Source organism: Capsicum annuum, chromosome 1 (assembly GCF_002878395.1).
Source record: "Capsicum annuum cultivar UCD-10X-F1 chromosome 1, UCD10Xv1.1, whole genome shotgun sequence".
Lineage (NCBI taxonomy): Eukaryota > Viridiplantae > Streptophyta > Magnoliopsida > Solanales > Solanaceae > Capsicum > Capsicum annuum.
In genome coordinates, this window is record NC_061111.1 from 34,647,501 (window position 1) to 34,655,041 (window position 7,541).

The window sequence follows — 7,541 nt, forward strand, 5'->3', positions numbered from 1 at the left end:
GCAACCCGGCCTACTCCCTACAACTATAAATAGGGGATAACATAACATTCTAAAGCACATTCTGAAAGAGGACTTTGATAAGCATTGACAACATCGGCATCGACTATTAAGTTCTTGCAAGGAGCAATCAACGAAGTTCTTTCCGAAGATTATTTCAAAGCGACAAAATATTTTCCAACATTCCTGGCGATTGAAATACATCTCCAGGAGTCCAAATCATTCAACGATTCAAGAAACACGCTACTGAAAGCTCTCAGATCATTTCTAAGTTTTGGAGAGAAGAATCAAGAGAGTTATAGAATTGTACTCACCAGATTCATCAATAAAAATTACTTTTTTTTCTTTTATTTATCTTTAGTTGCAGTTAATTTTCGACGCTTTGAAAATTTCTTGCGAACAACCTTATGTTGAATTAATTTCATTATTTTTTTCTCACTAAAACTTATATTGGCTAACCAATTTTTTATCATATTTTTCTCGATTAAACTTATATTGATTAAATTATTTATTAAAAACTAAATAAATATGACATTCAAAATAATATAATAAATAGTTAATACACTAATTGTTGTATGATGACATCAATAAAATTAATTTATAAATAAAGATAAAATTTAATCCAAATAATTAAAAGACTTAACTCAATAGAATACCTTTGCAAATGTTCCTTCATGTTAAACAACACAAATGAAATTGAAAAGTTAATGCTTTTTTAAAAACTTTAATAGTTGCATTTCCTTAAAAAATACATGTTAAGCTGTATTTTTTTAATTTAATTTATTTATTGAAGAAATTTATATTAATATTTCTTAAACGTGTATGAAACTTTAATATTTCATGTTTAAATTAATCATTTTGAGTATAAAATATTGATTATTTTACTTTTTATTAAAAAATTTATTGTTAAGAAGTGTGAAAAAAATCACTCTCATTTTCAATTATTTAATATCACTACTATTTGGATAGTTTAGTTGTGTTTTTTTTTTAAATTAACTTTTCAAACATTTTTAGTTATACATAAAAATAATTTTTAATTTAATAATCAAGCATGTATTAAGTTAGAAAAGGAGTGTCATGATACATTATTTACTTGTCCATAACTAATTTGTTAGGAAAAAAAAGTAAACTAATAAACATTTTTACAAAATAGAGAATTTTTTGATCAATTTAGCCTTTGAGGATTCATTTTGAATTTGATTGTATAGATAGTTTTTTTATAGTGTTGCTATCACTTTTGTATGACTCGTTACTTTTGTAGTATTTAATAAATTAATATAATTATTTAAATTTATTAAAATATGTGAAAATTTATAGAATAATTATAACTTTAAATAGAATAAATTAACAAAAAAATTCATGTGAAAGCTATCAAAATCTCACATTTTGTGATTTTCTCCTATTTAATGAATCAGAGTGTGGCTGCTCAAGCAGACATGACACCGTCGACATGTCTGCTTGAGAAAAAAAGGTACTTTCATAATTTTGATAAATTTTAGCTCTCACCGCCTCAGCTTCTCTTCTTTATTCTTCGTAATTTTGATAAATTTTAACTCTCACCGCCCAGCTTCTCTTCTTTATCCATGAAGAAACCACAAATACCACTTTTTCCTTCTACTATTTCTGGTTGTCTTCTTGGAGACAATTTTTCAGGTGGTTGATCTTTAATTTTTTCATACGATTCGTGTTATCTCAGCAAGTTATTTTAATAGAGTTTTTACTCTCACCATCTCAGTTTTCTGCTGCTTCACTTGTGTTCTTGGAGACACTTTTTCTGTGATTGAGCTTCAATTTTTTCTCTGATTTGTGTTCTGTCAACAAGAACAAAGAGGCCTGATTGCTACTTCGGTTGATTTGTTGGATTCTATTTGGTTTTGTTTTGTTTCAGCAAAGGTAATTGCATGGCAAATAATTTTTTCCTTTAAAAAAATTTAAATTCATCAAAACTTTTACATTACAGGAAATAAAATGACTATTCGAAAAGACTTTTCATTGAAATTCCTTATGTGTCCTGCCGCCTTTGTGATTTCATGAATACCATATTAAATTAAATAAGAAAAAAGATGAAAATAGGAGAGAGATGGAGCAATTGCCTATGATGCTTTTTTAATGATGGAGATTCTAAGGATGGTACAATTTTCAACAACAACAATTCAAACAAAACCTAAGCAAAAAATTATCAAAACACCCACATGCAATTGCTTTGAATATCCAATTTTATAGCCCTGAATCTGTTCACACATCAAAAATTCAAGAAATATCAAATGGTAAGAGAAAATAAAAAATCACATCCAAATAACCTATTCGCACCATATTTCCAAATTAATGAGAAGAACATTTTTGAACGAAATTATTAACACAGATAAAAACAGAGAATTCTTTGTGTTATTTCCAACATTTTAATACAGAAGACCCGCAAATATTTAACTAAGAAGAAGAAGCCTGATGAGAAAAAAAAAAATTCAATCATCTTAGATAAATGAAAGAGAGCACACCAAGCTACACCAAAAAATAATCAATTTGAGAGAATGCTTTAATTTTGCATAGAGAATGAATAACAGAGCGATTAAAATAGTGAGAACATACTAACATCTTTAAGAAAGGAGCAAAGACGCAGCAAAGGTGTTTGGGGAACATATAATTATAATATTAGTACATTATACAAGGGAAGGTTTTGACATGGCTGTTGCATGTCAAAAGAAATTTGTGTAGGGGCGTTGATATAACTTTATTACGCATGTGATGTTCAATACGTTCCATTCTCTCCCTTTTCCTTATCTCTGTACTAATATCTTCTTCATCTGAATTTTAATTCATCAACAAATATATAAGCACATAGAGGCGGTAATTGACAAACCAGAAACAAATTCTTTGCTGCTGTGCCTACTCTCTGCCGGGTATTTTCTCTTCTAGATTTTGACAGTACAAATTTAATTTGATGTGATAATGTTTAGCTATTTTAAGGATTTGGGGTTTGTGTGGGTTACTAAAATTACTGCTTCCGCTGTGATGAAGCTTGCTTATTTTAAGGAAGGAGTTGAAATTTGGGAGGTTTTCTGAGCTTATTTTTAGGGAATTGGGGTTTTCCCGCATTAGTGGAATTAGGTTTGTGTTGTGAAAAATTTCACTGATTTGAAAATTTTGAGTTGTGCTTTGCCGTTTAGGTAGTGGATTTTAAAGCAAACATATGATATAGCATAAAATAAAAATTTTGCTGAAAAAAAATTCACTATCGTTGAAAAATATTCTCCCTAGCAGTAAGTTGATTCTTTCTGATTGATGATTTTTCTTAAGGAGTTTTGCCTTTTCGGTGTTGGGAACTTTTGTTCCGATGAATTTTGCTGGCGACGTTTATTTTCTGAAAATTGGGTGACTTCTGTTGCCGAATTTTGATGGTGGATTTTGCTTTTCGAGTGTTACTTAGTTTTTACGAATAAATTTTGAGGCTTTGCCTTCGGAAGTCTTGTCGGTTGCTAAGAATTGTAGTATTTGAATAAAGTTAATCACGCTAGTGTACGATTAGCACCAATCGCTTCTCCAATAACATGATTCTTCTCGCCGTTAACGAACAAACAAGTAGTGTAATTAGGTAACTATATATATATATATTAAATTAGCTTCCACATTTTTTTGCTCCCTTAATGATTTAGACACCACTAGTGAAGAGTCGAAGGTGAAGGTCACTTAATATCCAAGTAATCTGTCATCTCTTTCGTTAAACATAAACAAAGTAGTAGATCCTGCTTTTTGTGATTATCTAATGAAAATTGGTAACGGAAATGAGAAACAAAATTCTCGAGGAAAAATTGAAATACCGCAATCTTTGATCATTCCCTTTACAACCGAAAAAGATTCATTAAATGTACTATTTAAAATTACTTATCCTAACTTATATACACTTCATTCAAATATTTCTTTTACCACTCCCTGGGCTATTTTGACAACAAAAAATGATTTTCTTGATGAAATAAATGAAATGTTAATTACTCAATTCCCAACTAATGCGAAAGTGTACATAGCTATTGATGAAACTTCCGATCAATCTTTTTTTTCACTGGGGTGACGCTGAGGGCAGCAACAATAGCCTCCTTGATCTCAATTTCCAGCTAAAAAAGTATATGTGGCTTTTCAATGTGGGGATGAGAGACACGTTGCATTGGAAAATGTGTGAAAAGTCAAATATGTCCTTAACCATAGAATTTGTTGACTTGTAAGCACCCATGTCGAAACCCGGAACACGATTAATATGTGATGATTTTAAAGCTTATCAATGCTACAATATCCTGTGGTGATTTTAAAAATGCTCACGTCTTCATAACACAAATACCATTGTTAATTTCAGCCGATGAAAAAGTACCATTACAATTTAAAAGAATACAATTTCCAATACGACTATTTTTGCCATGACAATTAATAAAGCTCAGGGACAAACATTAGGTTTTGTTGTTATTTACTTAAGAGAACCCGTTTTTTCTCATGGCCAATTATATGTTGCTTTGTCAAGGGCCAAAAGTTTTAACAGTGTTCCGAGTATTGATAAGACCCCCTAAAGCTGATAATCATGATGACTATTGCACACCTAACATAGTATACGATGAAATTATTGCAAAAGTTTTTTTTTTAAAATTAACAAATTCACTGCTTTATCCACTTTAACTGCACTATCAAATTTGTTTAGCTTTTCACCTATATTTATTGAACTATCAGGTTAGTTCAAAATGGATGAATGATTTAGCATCAGCGAAATCACTCCTACAACAATTAACTGGACTTGTATTCAAGTGATTGACAAGGGCGGACAACGAGACAGTCAGCATGGGAGTAAAAAATATCAGCTTTTGATTCTGCGAGATGACAAGGTACTCTACTTTGCAAATATACATGAATATTGAAAAAATAAATATCACCAACCATATAAAATTACGCAAATTAACACCATAGAGTCTTAGCTCACAAATGTTAATCATTTTATTAGTTAACAACTACTGATTTTCGATGATTACGTTTTCACTTTGATTTCTCTTCCTTGCTATGCGTAACAAATAGCCCTCATTATATATTATCTTCTCAAATATTTAGAACTACGAATCTACTTTGTCTGATAATTTTAGTAAACTAAGAGTACCTTCACTTTTGAGCAAATGCAAGCAAAACTAAATTATTATATTGTTATGTAGGAAACATAGGTTCGGTGCATTATATTTGGAACGGATATAGCACATTATGCAGATTTGCTGCATCTTTTCTACACTTACCTGCTGTCTATTGCAAATGTAAAGGAATCAAACAGTGCATACGGCAAATCAATTAGTGACTTCATTTGGATAATTGACAGAAATACTATTGTTGAACCAATTGAAGAACTAACTCCGCCAGAAAATCCACTTCCGCAGCCGACACGACTTACTCTTACATCATTTGCGGACTTTGACCGTCAACCTGATGGACATGAATTTGGTATTACAACTGTTACCGTATTATATTTTCCTTATTGCTGTTACAATTAAATTTGTTTTCCTCGACTCATTTACAATCATTCTTCTAAGATGTTCTTGCCGTTGTACTGAACTTCGGATTGCCAACATATGTTGTAAATGGATCCCGAATTCAAGACTTCATTGTAATGGATCAAAGGTCAGTACAGGCTTTACTTTGCTTTAAAATTTTAATATATTTTCCCTTTCTTCTATGGCCAAAATAAAAAATGAAAGTGCCATTTCTTGATTGATAATTCTATTTTAATCTAACACTTTTTCCCTCCAACTAAAGCTGAAAATTAAATTAAGTTGTATTTAATCCCTTTTTATGCAAACCAATAATAAGAAATTGCGTAACGACATTTGCTTAGAGTCTAAATAGATAAAAATAGAGTAAAGGCTAAAAGGTGCTACTGTTAGCCATTGCTTAAAACACAGTCATACCTGAATTTATTAAGTAAATTGATATGTGAATTTACTTTGCTTTACCAGTTCTTCTGCATTTGTTGCAACTGCTACCCATATCAGCATGATTAGGTTTAAATGAGTAATCTGGAAGTTTCGTTTGCATAAGAGTATAAGCAGTCTAACTCGGTTAATGATGTGAAATTAAAAACAAGAATTTCCACGATTTTCAATAGCTTTGTTTGGTGTAAGCTTTACAGTTTTGACTGCTTCTGCTTTATAGATGCTACATATAGCGCACTTTAATTGCGGTATGAAATTCACCTAAATCTGCTAGAATGTGGTGGCAAAAAGATTACTGACTAAATTACTGTCTAACCTCCCTTCTCAACGTAACTCATGGAAAAAAAGTGAAACTGAAAATTGTGGTGGCCTTCCGATGTCAATTAACGACTTAATATGACCAGCTAAGTTTGCTATTAAAGAATCATATAACTGTCGAATATCTCCAAAGTTTACATAATCCTTACAGCTTGGATAGTGAAATATTTAAGCTAGCAGGGCCACGTCAAAATGAGTATTCTCCCACCCCGACTTCCCAAAGTCTCCGGTAGTGAGTTTGACAGGATGCCTAAAACTTAGTTAAACCTGTATTGTCCCATTAAATTTCTGACTAAAATAAGCTCAAAGAGCGCAATCTAAACAGCTAGATTCTCAAACCTTCTACTATGGACTAACATAATTATTCAAATACTTACTGAAAGATAAGTTAAGGAATTTAGAAGGAAAGGTGAAAAATAGAAGTGGATAGAAAGGGGAAAACAAAACCTGACTGTAGCATGGTCGAAATTGAGCCAGTTAGAGCTTCTACCTAACCCTTAATTGAACGAACAATATTGACCGGGACATCCCTCTTGGTATTTGCCGATGGAATCATGTGAATGATGAGAACTGTAATCCATGATTCTTGGAATTAACAAAGGATCGAAGTAACTATATTGCAAGATTGTTCTCTGTTATGTTTTTTTTTTTTAATTTCTCATGTACATGTAATTTGTATATATGTGTCTAGGAGATGGTATTTCACATGAATTGTTGGTTTCTGCACATTAGTATAAAATTTGAAAAGACAATTTATTTGGTAATGAGTTTGTAGGAACATTCTTTGCTTTTGATTTTGCTTTTAATTTCTAGCACCAGTTGTTGTTTATTGTGATCCCATTATTGGACTATTTTGCTGTTGTCACTGTTTCTTCAGTTAGTTGCCATATTCTTCCCACTGTTGTTTTCCGTTTCCATACCTACTTTTATTTGCTGTGCTCAAACTAAGGGTCTTCCGTAAACAGTCTCGAGGTAAAGGTAAGATTCGTGTGTGCTGAAGAGAAATATATGTTAGAGTTAAAAATAGAGTTAAAAAATTTACCTACAAAATTATTAAATTAATTATGCGAAGATCATTTAAAAATAGAGAAGCTTTTAGAAAAATTAAAAAATCTTTAATTAGTAATTATTCAGAATATATAAGTCTAAATAAAACAAAAGAAAACCCACAAAAATTAGCCTACTTAATTACATTAATATCTAGTATTGAATCAAAATTAATAACACATTTAAGATCCAGAAGAATGAAACATATACCACCTAATTATGATAAAATTAGAT

The 7,541-nt window shown here is 30.9% G+C and overlaps 1 long non-coding RNA gene across 1 annotated transcript; it reads left to right on the plus strand.

Annotated features, from left to right (window-relative positions):
- Positions 1-4,623: 4,623 nt before the first annotated feature.
- LOC107872073 lies at positions 4,624-7,316 on the plus strand. Its single transcript, XR_001674755.2, has 3 exons — positions 4,624-4,856; positions 5,175-5,454; positions 5,544-7,316. It is a non-coding gene; the product is annotated as an uncharacterized LOC107872073 (long non-coding RNA).
- The last annotated feature ends 225 nt before the right edge of the window (positions 7,317-7,541 follow it).